This window comes from Daucus carota, chromosome 8, assembly GCF_001625215.2.
Source record: "Daucus carota subsp. sativus chromosome 8, DH1 v3.0, whole genome shotgun sequence".
Taxonomy (NCBI): domain Eukaryota; kingdom Viridiplantae; phylum Streptophyta; class Magnoliopsida; order Apiales; family Apiaceae; genus Daucus; species Daucus carota.
In genome coordinates, this window is record NC_030388.2 from 5,605,103 (window position 1) to 5,617,831 (window position 12,729).

At 35.7% G+C, this 12,729-nt stretch overlaps 1 long non-coding RNA gene across 1 annotated transcript; it reads left to right on the forward strand.

The window, feature by feature from the left end:
• Positions 1-11,282: 11,282 nt before the first annotated feature.
• LOC135148351 (uncharacterized) lies at positions 11,283-11,873 on the forward strand. The gene is made up of 2 exons (XR_010286459.1): positions 11,283-11,472; positions 11,557-11,873. It is a non-coding gene; the product is annotated as an uncharacterized LOC135148351 (long non-coding RNA).
• The last annotated feature ends 856 nt before the right edge of the window (positions 11,874-12,729 follow it).

Sequence of the window (12,729 nt, forward strand, 5' to 3'; positions counted from 1 at the left end):
TAGAGACTTTGCAAGATAGTTTACGAGGCCTTAGATAGTCAAACCACTGCGTTATTAGAGTCTATGTGCCAAGGTAAATTCATGGAAAAAGATGAGGACCAAGGGTGGGAATTTTTCGAGGATTTAGCGGAAAAGACTATGATGTGGGAGTCAACTAGGGAGCCCAAAAAGTAAATTCAATCGTCTAGTGCTAGGGGTTTGCATTCAATAGGAAACAATGTGGCAACCGATGCATTCTAACGTGCAAGCCGTGTCTAAGTTAGAGGCCCAATTGAGTCAATTAGCTAGCGCGTTATGTGAGCGAGAAAAGAACAAGTTGCCAAGTCAACCCGAGGTAAATCCTAAGTTTCCTCTCAATCAAAGACCTCACGAGAATGTTAATTCAATTATCTCTCTAAGGTCGGGAAACCAAGTAGATAACAAAGTTGGTGAGAACGTTAATGAAAATGAGGAGTCAATGCCTAAATCGAACCCTTCTTTGTCAAGCCATGTTTATGATAAGCCCGAATGCTCAAAAGCCCGTGAGTCTATGAGTGAACCAAGTCCTGGGCCCATCTCTCAAAAGCCCAACGAAGAAGTTTACAAGCCAAGGTTCCTTACCCACAAAGACTCATTCGCCCTAAACAATCGGCCCAAATGGAACAAATTCTAGAGGTTTTCAAACAAGTCAAGATAAACATTCCTCTTTTAGATGCCATTCAACAAGTTCCTTCCTATGCCAAGTGTCTAAAAGATTTGTGTACCCATAAGAGAACCACCCATGTTCCTAAGAAAGCCTTTTTGACCTCGCAAGTAAGCTCGATTCTCTTGAATCAAATTCCCGTGAAATATAAGGACCCCGGTTGTCCTACAATTTCTTGTGTCATAGGCGATAAATTTGTAGACAAAGCTTTACTTGATTTAGGAGCGAGTGTGAATCTTCTTCCTTTCTCGGTCTATCAAGCCCTAGGTTTAGGAGATCTCAAGACCACCAATATGACCCTTCAACTTGCCGATCGTTCTATTAAAATGCCAAAGGGGATTATTGAGGACGTGTTGATCAAAATCGGTGACTTTATCTTTCCCGTTGACTTTGTTGTTCTTGAGACTCGACCCGTCTCGAATCCTAAGAACCAAATTACTATCATTTTAGGACGACCTTTTCTTGCTACATCCAATGCCTTAATCAATTGTAGGAATGGTTCAATGAAGCTCACTTTTGGAAACAGGACCATAGACTTAAACATTTTCAATGTAGGAAAAGAACCCAACGAGCTTTATTAACAACCGATAGGGGTTAATGTGGTCAACAAATTTGTCACATGGTCTAGTTTCGAGGATAGTGAGATTGAGTCTCTTTTGAATGAGGATTTCAAAGTCAACTATGGGAATAATAGGGAGTATCATGAGTCTTTGAAAGAGTTGACCTCGGAGGAGTTGTTAGGAAAATTGAACGACATTTGTTCAAAATGAGAAACTCCTCTCGAGATTGTTAGTGTTGACCCTAGGCCCGATTTTGAGAGTCATGTAGGTGAACCACCGACATTTGACTCATTGTTCCATCATTCATATAGTGCCTTAGGAAAAGCTGAAACTGTTTCTTACATCATTCCTAGTGATTTATCTCATGACCAAAATTTCATTGTCTCTAATTTGCTTGATAATAAAGAAGCATTAAGTTGGTTTAAGGAGAACATTAATGATACTAGTCCTATAGGGATGAACAATTGTCACATGGTAGAGAAAGTCTTTGTGCATAAAAATTTTCGAAAACATTTTGACTCTTTCTCGAAGCTTCCTCCCATCTTTCCATCCGGAATTGGCTGAAGTGATTCCTCCTTCGAACCTTCCCTCGTGAAGTTCAGGTATGGGGAAGGAAATGTGTGAGTGTGTGAGTGCGTGAGTCGTGTTTGTGTTTCAGTAGTTAATAAAAATCCCCTTCATCTCCATTTCAGGTATTTTCCCTCTTTACTCTCTCATTTCAATTCTCTTTTGCATACATTGAGGACAATGCAAAATTTAGGTATGGGGAAGTTGGGCTTTAGTGTAATTCTTAAAAAATGAAAAACCCTAAAAATTAGAAAAATCCAAAATTAGATATACTTTTAGCTAAGTTGTCTTTCCCTCACTCGAACTTTAGGAGTAGTTGGTGTTTAGCATGTTTTCGAAAAGTATATATATGTAGCGTCTTTTAGATAATTTGAACGTAGTCGAGTAAGGGTGTCTTTTTGAAGCTTGTATCGATCGATTTGTACTCGTAATTCCAAGATGGCACACACATTTGCACAAGACTTTTGATGGAGATATTGTCTAGTGATATTATTCGATACCTGAGAGAGAACCCACATGTTGAACAATGTCGAATCGAACCTTTGCGAATAAAAAAAAGAGAAAAAAAGAAATTAGAAAAAAAAAGAGAGAGATAGAAAAAGAAAAGGAATAACTACTTCAATACCCATTGTTCTTTATAGATAAAATCTTTAGATAAATGGTAAAAAGTAGAATGGCTAGTCTCGTTTTGTGGCCTTTGTTACTCGAGTTATTAAGTCCGTCAGGGGATTTCAAAACCTAGTGCCCTAAGACCGTTTGGTTTGGGAGTCACTGACCCAAAGCTCGCTACATGGGTAACATTGTTTGCCTAAGAAAACGGACAAAATAAAGTCAATGCAAAAAAAAAAGAAAAAAAAAGAAAGGGAAGAATAAGAGTTTGTGAAGTTTGGCTAGATATTTGTTTCGATAGAGATTGGGTCCGTTCAAAATTGGTTGAAAAAGAGAAAATGTTCTTAGACAATTAGGATCCATCAAAGGCCTTAAATTATTTACACTCCTTGTGAAAGGCATATGTTAAGCCTATTTGTAATTAAGAGGAATCAACTCAACTCTGATAAGAAAGCAAGTAAATAGCAAGTACTGTTATCCGGAATCCGTACGAAGAACGTCAAATGATTTATTGAAGATTTTATGTCAGAAGAATTTCAGGATGCTGCTGCAAACCACTGGAAGAAGTTCATTTATATGATCAAGCCTCAGTGTACAAATAATCTTTTGTAGCACGTCCAGAAGATCAGAAGGTATAAAGTTTAAATACTTTATTTATTCAGAAGATTCCATATTGTGTCCACAAATGAAGAAGAACTAAGAAGACGAAGAATCGACGAACAAGCCACTGCCTAATTGTTTAATTGACAAGGAATATTTAATTCAGCTAGTTACAGATGAACCAGACAGTACATTTGTGTATCAGCTCATACGGTTAAATATTCTGAGTCAAGAGAAGGTGGTCGTTCAATCAAGTCGAAGATCATAATTGTTTAAAGAAGACTGAAGACTCTGCTGAAGAAGAAAAAGGATCATTAATTATCTAATTAATTATTTCACTTCTCAAAATAATTATATTGGATGTGTAATTTATTTATTAAATTAATTCTATCTCGAATTAATTTAATTTATGAATTTATGCATTTAAAATAATTAAGTGAATATTAATTGGTTAATTAATTAAAGGGAAAATGGATTGTCTACTTGAAATACACAAGGAAAGACAATCTATTTGATTGTCTAGTTGAAAAACAAGAAGGAAAGACAATCTAATTGATTGTCTAAGTGTTAAACTACAAGGAAAGACAATCCAAGGCATTGTCTTGCTAAAACAAGCAAGGTAAGACAATCCAATGGATTGTCTTGCTGTTTTTAAGCAAGGTAAGACAATCCAAAGGATTGTCTTACCGCCTGTTGCCCTCTCCTAGTGCGGCAAGACAATCCCCCAGATTGTCTTACCGCCTGTTCCACTCTCACAATGCGGCAAGACAATCATCCAGATTGTCTTACCGCCTATTGTCTTGCCTTGGTAGCTTGCAAGACAATCCTTGTGATTGTCTTGCCGATTGTAGAACAGTAAGACAATCTCCCAGATTGTCTTACCGCACTTCTCAATTGTCTTACCGACCCCTAGATTGTCTTGCCCACGGATTTCATTGTCTTACTAGTTGTAGACAATTAATTTAATTGTCTTACAAGGTCTAAAATAGCAAGACAAAGTGCCATATTGTCTTAGCAAGCTAGGGATTGTCTTTGCCACCATTGTCTTACTAGTTCAAAGGGGTTTGCCTATAAATATGGCTCTCCCTCATTCATTTGTTCTTGTTCAAAGTATTGTAAAGCTTTCAAGTTGTGCTAAACTTGCTATTCGTTAAATCCGCAGTTTACTGTGCTTTGATCATTCGGTTGTTTTGTTCCGCTGAGTTAGAATACTTTTCGTCAAATTTATTCTACGAACTAGTGGACATTAAAACGAACCATATTAATTATATAACGACTTAAAACATTGTTATATTAATTAATCTTAATCTGATTAACAAGTTACATTCCAATCAGATTTATTCCGCCGCGATTATTTTGTGACGATTGTATTCAACCCCTCCCTTCTACAATCGTATCTGGACCTAACAATTGGCATCAGAGCGGTTGATACCATTTTACCGTATCAGATCCTATACAAACTCTGTAACGTCCAAATATTTTTTATTCGAATTAATTTTATTCCAAAAATTAATTTTGATTAAAAATATTTTTCTTTCAAAAATCCAAATCTCTTCCAAACACTATTCACATTAAATCCAAATATTTTTTAATTCGAATTAATTTTTTTTAAAAAAAAAAAAATTAATTTTGATTTAAAATATTTTTCTTTCAAAAATCCATTTCTCATCCAAACACTATTCACTTTAAATCCTTAAAAATGAGTACCCAAAAGATTAGTAGCATTAAAATCCCACCGTTCAGCCAAGAACACTTTGGCCTATGGAAAAGGCACATGTTCCTATTCCTCCGAACAGCGAACAGAAAATACATCGGGATTTTGGACAAAGGTGTTACTACTCCGATGAATGTCATATTAGCACACGAAGAGGATGGTGTGTTAATACCTCATCAGGTCATTCTGAAAGAACTTTCTGAGTACACAGATGAAGAGAGTGAACAGATGAACTTAGATGACGCTCTTCAATTAATTTTGGTTGAATCTCTAAATCCAGTGATGTACAATGCTGTTGTAAATTGTACGAACGCCAAGCAAATCTGGGATACACTAGAGATTATAAATGAAGGCTCAGAAGAAGTTAGGGAAAACAAGAAAGAGATACTGATGGCTCAGTATGAACAATTTGGTTCCAATCCCGGAGAAGGGATTTCAGAAGTGTTTATCAGACTTAATAATTTGATAAATAATTTAAATCTGAATGGGAAATTCTATGACAAGAAAGAGGTCAACATGAAGTTTCTTTTAACACTTCCCGAACATCTGGAACACAGAATCACTGCCATCAGGGAAAGCAGAGATCTGAATGGGATTTCTCTGGAAAGACTCTACGGAGTTTTGAAAACTTATGAACTAGAGCAAGTTCAGAGTAAACAGAGATATGGCTGGGGTAAAACACAGAACCATTCGAGAGCTCTAGTTGTTGAGTCACCTGTACCGGAAGAAAAGAAGGATGTTGTTGTTCCTTCTAAGACCACTCAGGAATTTGTTGTACCTGAGATGGGTCAGACTGCTTCTTCCAGTGGTGACGAAGAGTTCTATACAATGGAAGAGCTTGAACAGTTAGAAGATCAATCTCTATCACTGTTTGCCAAGAAGTTTGGAAACATGAGATTCAGGAAGAACCCCTCCTACAAGTACAAACCTATTGTCAACAGGTTTCAAAAAGGAGGTTACTCATCTTCTACAAGCAAAGGAGGATACAAGACTGGGATGGTGGATAGAAGCAAGTTCAAATGCTTCAACTGTGGTGAACCTGGACACTTTGCAACTGAATGCAAACAACCCAAGGTTCAAGGAAAGAGAAAAGATTCGTATGACGAGCTGAAGCAGAAGTATGATGCACTAGTGAGAAAGCATCAGGGTGCTTCTGGAAATCAAAGTTTCAAAAGCAAGTCTTATCTGGCAGAAGGGAAAAGCTGGGATGATACAGACAATGATGAAGAAGAGCAGATAGGGAATGTTGCTCTCATGGCTAATGCTGGATCATCTTCACCTCCTCCTGCTGGAAGCTTTCAGGTAGATCCTACATGCCCTAAACTTTTTATGCAATTAGGACTTGAAAGAGATGATGCTATTAAAAAGATGAAAGCTGCCAATCTTAAAATTGATACATTAGTCTTAGAAATTCATGCTTATAAGATGAATGAGATGAAAGTATTAAAACCTAAAATAGAACAATTGACTATGGATTTAGGATTACAATGTGCTAAAGTCAAAGTTCTAGAGAAAGGTGAGATTGCGTTAAGACTTCAGCTAGACGAAGAGAAAGTGAAATGTAAAGCCTTTAAGGATGCCTCCACTATAGTCAAAGAGCTTAATGATAAACAAGAGATCAAGAGAACTGTTGGAATAGGTTTTGACTATAACAAATCTGTAGGTAAGGCTAGTAACATTACTCCCTTTAAGAAGAGTGCTGAGGAGAGAGGGATTCCTTTTGTTTTGAAAGATTCCCCTAAACCTTTGTTTAAATCCTCAGAAGCTGAACCTCTGTTAGAAACTCCTGTTGTCATTAGATATGAACTCAAACAGGAAGATCTTAAGATGAAAGAGAGTAATGAGAAGAGAGATGAGATCCTGACATCACTGAAACCAATCAAAGTGAAAGGCAATGTTAGGTTGCCTAAAGCTGGTTTAGGTGTCAACTCTGAGAGAACTAAATTCAACAAGCCTAATAACTTTGTGAATAGTAAGAACAGAGACAATAGATGTCATTCTACTGAGAACTTTAAATCTGTTAACAAGGTTAGAGTAGAATCTGTTGATGTTCCTACTACTATGACTGATATGCCTGTTGCTCCTGTTTTTGATGCATGTCATAAATGTTGTGGTGTTGATAACTGTATGCTTTGTGCTTTCAATACTATGTCTGCTTATTTTAGAAATTTGCATGCTAAAAATGAAAACACATCACCTAGACAACACACAAACAATAAGCATGCTAGATCAAAGACTGCTAGTCCTTCTCATGTGAGAAAGGAGACTTATGTTCCAAAGCCTAAAACCAAGGTTTATAAGGCTGTTGTTAAGGAAGTAAGTTCAGTCAAGAGTGAGCCAAATATCAGTCCAAGAGGCTCTGTTGTATTACCTGATAGAAATCAATTCTTCAAGTCTGCTGGACCCAATCAAGTGTGGGTCCCAAAGAATGTCTAATCAAGTTGTCTTGTGCAGGGTGCCAGTGGAATTGTTCGTGTTACCTGGGTGCTTGACAGTGGAGCGTCAATGCACATGACTGGCAATAGATCCCTGCTAGAAGACATAAGAGAAGGAGCTGGCCCAACAGTCAGTTTTGCTGATAATAGCAAAGGTCGTACTGTGGGATATGGCAAGTACAAAATTGGAAGAATCATCATAGAGGATGTTGCTTTAGTTGAAGGACTTCAACATAATCTCCTTAGTGTCAGTCAGTTCTGTGACAAATGATATTATGTTCACTTTGAAAAGGAGATATGTATCATCAAACATATCAAGGATAAGCGTCCTTCACTATGTGGCGTAAGGAAAGGCAACATATACGTAGCTGATTTGTCTTCAGGACCAGGAAACGAAGTTCACTGTTTCTACGCTAAAGCGTCTGCTGAAGATAGTTGGTTATGGCATAAGAAGCTCTCACACCTCAACTTCAAAACCATGAACTCTCTAGTCAAGAGAGATCTAGTGAGAGGTTTGCCTTCCCTGGAATTCTCAACTGATGATCTCTGTGAAGCTTGTCAGAAAGGAAAAGCGAAGAGAGCATCTCACAAAGGCAAGACCATCAATACCATTACAGATCCACAGGGGTTGTGACTTATCCACAAACAATGTGCCTACGTACCCTATTTATAGAGATCAAGCCAGACGTAGTTCTTGGGAAACAAGTAACCTAATCAGAATAGATTTCTCATTCCTTGATTCTAGCGATGGGCCACCACCTTAAATCAGACAGATATGGGCTTCCGAAGCACAGCTTCCTCCGAGAAGTATGATACTAGATGGGCTGACACGTACTATACTATGTGAACCTCCAATGAGTTAACTATACAGGCTAGCCCACTATCTTCTCTGAGGGCGAGGCTGGAGGTGGGCCTGATCCCAAACAACATCGGGCAAGGACCTGTTGTAGCTTCACTACACTAGTTGGGTGGTTGGCTGGTTACTGGTACCAGTACTGCGGCGAGCACCATCATGGGGCGAGGACTCCATCAAAGAACCAAGTTGGGAGATAGTAAAATAACATGTTCAGGAACATGTTTCAGGCGAGGATGAAATAAGTCCTCCAACTCCGGTTAGCTAGTTGTCAGAATCATCAACGGGCGAAGACTATCCTCAAGAGAGGACGACAACGGAAGTCCAGCAGCTAAAGTGACGATTTCCTCTAGTCACCCATCACTAGGCGAGACTGATTCGTGTCGTGGGATGACCACTTTCTTAATTTTGGGACGGGATTTCAATAATCAATAGCGGAGTCGATATTTGAGTATAACACCGTCTAATCATCAGGATAATGCATATCTTTTCTACTTGCATGATGCTCACTCATTCACAGATTATGGGGGTGTTTGGGACAAAGAAGCATGAGCTTCTTTTAAGTAAAAAGCCCACACCAGAAGTTTAATCACCGTTTGAGAAAAGAAGCCAAGCGCTTCTTTTGGGCTTTAGAAGTGGAAAATCAGAAGCCAGGAATCCAAACTTCATTTTTTGCTTCTCATTCTCTTTCCAGCTGTAAGCTTCTCCTTGTATTACACACTTGCTGAAAAGAATTAGATTAGAGTATATTTCATGCATACTAACCAATATTATAAACCTTGGTACTTTTTATGAAGAATTTTATATTTGCTTTTCTATTATAAATTTTAAATTTGTAATTTATTTTTTCAATATATAATAACAATTGTTAGCTCTGATTGATTTACAAATTTCTGATTAATTCTTAGAAAATATTTCACCGATTTATTGATTATCCATGTTTAGTATTTTGTATTAAAATTTCTTAGCAAGTTTATCTATTATCAATTTAAACACTTTTAAAAATAATATTATAATGTACCAAACACTTCATGTGAACATATAATTCAAATCATCCAAACACTAAAAAAAATTATAAGTTTGAGTAACCAAACACTTAACAACTTAAAAGTTTTACTTCTGCTTTTCACTTCTACTCCACTTTTTTATTTTAAGCAAGAAGTCACTTCTTTTAAGCTTAACCAAACAGCCCCTATACTTTTAATACTCAAAATTGTGTGGTGTCTGAGGCGATCTTAAATAAGTTGAATGGCCAAACAAAAAATAAAAGAGTGATGAATGTACTGAGAATCTGAGATGCAACTAGTAGATTTAGGGTCTGTTTGGGAGTGCTGTTAAAAATTACTGTGTTGTTAGAAAAAGTGCTGGTAAAATAAGTGCTGTTGTAGAAATCAGATAACTGTTTGGTATTTTTTTGATATTTACTTATTTTGAGTTATAATATAAAAAAAATAATGATTTTGGTGAGGTTTTATAATGAAATCTATAACAGCATTCTGCAAAAGCTGAAAAACAGTTTTTTCTAAAAGCATGGGAGGACCTGCTTTTTCTAACCGCAGCTTTTCAGCTAAAAACTGCTGTTCGGGAAAGCTGTTTTTAGATTTACCAAACAATTTTTCACCCGCTTTTCAGCAAAAAGCTGCTGTTGCTGTCAGCAACAGCAACCCCAAACAGTACCTTAGTGGGGTTAATACTAATTAGTTCCACTGCTGAAAGCCCATACATTTCTAACAGAATCCAAGATTTAAAGCCAAAAGCATCAGCTAAACCACGGAACGAATAAAAGAGAACCGTTAATAAGTGCACAACTGCACATAGGAAAACAGGTAGTCTCTCCGTCCCATTTCAACTGCTTTTGACTTTTTTACACGTATTTTAAGGTGTTAAAAAAATCACATGTAGACATAATTAATCCTTATAAAATTTATATCAAATAAAAGTTTAGAATCCAAACTTTAATTTGATATAAGAATTAAATATTTTTATTGAGTGTAAGTATTATTTTTTTACACCTCAATATACGTGTTAAAAAGTCAAATATCAGTTAAAATGGGACAGAGGGAGTATATCATATTTTTGTCATGTTTCACTTGAAATCCTTAGTCATATTTTTAATATTAATTAGTATTCAATAATTGCACATATAAAAAATATCGTGTTTATGTATTATATTTTGAAATTATTTTTGAATATACACAAAGATGCAAAAATTATGTAAAATTATTTTTGAACACAAACAACGATGCAAAAAACATGTATCTGTATTTAGATCATAAAATCTATTTAAAATTTAGAGTTTTACTGAATTGAGGATAATGTTAATGGTTCCAAGATTCTATTCTGAGCACCAATTCTCTTTTGAGCGTGACCCCAATATTTTCTTTTTAAATATACTATCTTATCCCAACAGCGCCGCCCCATTTTCTTTTAAAATACACTATCTTATCCGAACAATTTTCGAAAAGAATTATTTATATATAATATTTTCAAAAAAAATATATTTTACATAAAAACATTGAAAACGCTGTTGTGAATATATTTTCTATCAACCGCCCTTATGCAGCAGTACGGACAAAATAGGTTACAATACTACTTCCTCCATCCCAAATTAGATGTCTCCGTTGACTTTGGGCACGTAACTTTAGGTGCATTGACCGTCTACTTTCGAAATTTATTTTTTTATTTTTTCTTTTATAAATGAAAATTTCATATTTTAATTTTTATTTGCAAAAATAAAATTTTAAAAATAAGTCACGTATCTATGCGGTCAATGAATCTTAAATTGTGTGCCCAAAATCAACGGGGCCATCTAATTTGGGATGGAGGGAGTACATTAGTGTCATCTTGTCGGAAAGTAGATAAGACCAATGATGTGTCTATCAAATAATATTACAACATACTCCCTCCGTCCCATTTTATGTGACCCTTATTCCTTTTTGGGACGTCACAAAAAGAATGAACATACAATACTTACTATTTTTGAACACTACTTTTCACTATTACACCCACTACTTTATTCCACTATCTCTTTTCTATAATAATATAAACACTATTACACCCACTATCTTCCTCCACTATCTCAAATCTATTATTAAATATTGGTAGGTCCCACCACTTTACCCACTTTTCAACTAAACTTACTACATTTTTCTTAATCTCCGTGAAAGTCAAACCAGCTCACTCTTTTTGGGACGGAGGGAGTATTAAAATACTGGACAAGTCAGAGTCATAGTAGTAGGTACTATTTTATAAATATTTGTCGCAACGTTATATTTTTTCCTTATTTATATCATTGTTAATCTGCTACTATAATCTTTACTCAGCACTATCATTCATCCAAGCATTTACAAAAATGGCTATGAACGTGATTTCACACAACACGTCGTCGTTTTCTGTCCTCCCAGAGAGCAACGAAGATATTGTTGACGCTGGCGATTTTAAAGTCGTTAAAGGTGAGTGATTTAATTTTAATAAATCTTTTACTACTAATAAATATGATATTTGTTTGATTCGAGAATTTTTAATTATTGAGTTAGATGAAAAAGAGGATATCCAGAAGGAGTTGATTGCACTGGGAGCGTTGAAATGGCGCAAGACTCCTTCCTTGGCGGAGACGTCGAGGAACGGTACGAAAGCGGCGAAGATTGTGAACGTGAAAGTGAGTCCGAGGCCGATTCAGCAACCGAGGTAGACCGAGTGGAGAACGTGACTCGGTGAGCTCTAGAATGGGGGAGCCGGAGTTTTAATATGTAAATTTGTTTTTGTTTGTCATGCATTCCTTTCTCGGTAGGTTTTAATTTGACCGAAAGTGGCAAGAATAAAAATAAAAATTATAATTTTCTTCGTTTCAAAATATTAATGTCTTTTGTTGTTGGACATGACCAGCTAAATGGAGTGATCTTGTCGGTAAATAAGTTATATTTGATATAAGGTTAATTATCTAATTGGGCACTCACTTCACATCTATACGATACTATTAAAGTCGAAATATTAAAAGTTTGGTCGGTCGGTCGGTACATGGGCTTTTATATGGACTTTTATAATTAGCAGGCTTCAAACAAAATTAGTGGGACTTCAAACAAATTAAATATTTTTTAACTAAAACACATTATCTTTTTTATATATTCTTCCTAAAATAACGGATCTTCTGCAATTAACACGAGCTACATATATCATAATTTTATTCTCACAATAATATTAGTTTACTATACTATTAAAGCCGGAACAATAATTTTAGTTTGGTCGGTCAATATGTGGGCTTTTATACGGACTTTTATAATTAGCGGGTTTTAAACAAAATTAGCGGGTTTCAAACAAACTATAAACAAATCAAAACATAAAACAAATATACGATCAAAACATAAAACAAATATAAAACCTATTTGACTATACCGAAACTAAAGTCAAACCTTAAAAAATATTATACTATAAAAGTCGAAACATTAAAAATTTGATCGGTTGGTACACGGGCTTTTATATTAGCGGCTTCAAACAAAATTAGTGGGTTTCAAACAAAATATAAATAAATCAAAACATAAAACAAATATAAGATTAAAGCGTAAAACAAATATAAGATCTATTTGACTATGCCAAAAACTTAAAAAATATATACGCATCTATACTATAATATTAAAGCTGAAAAATTGAAAGTTTGATCGGTCGGTACTTGGGCCAAAACACGGGCCTATCTATATACCAATTATACTTTT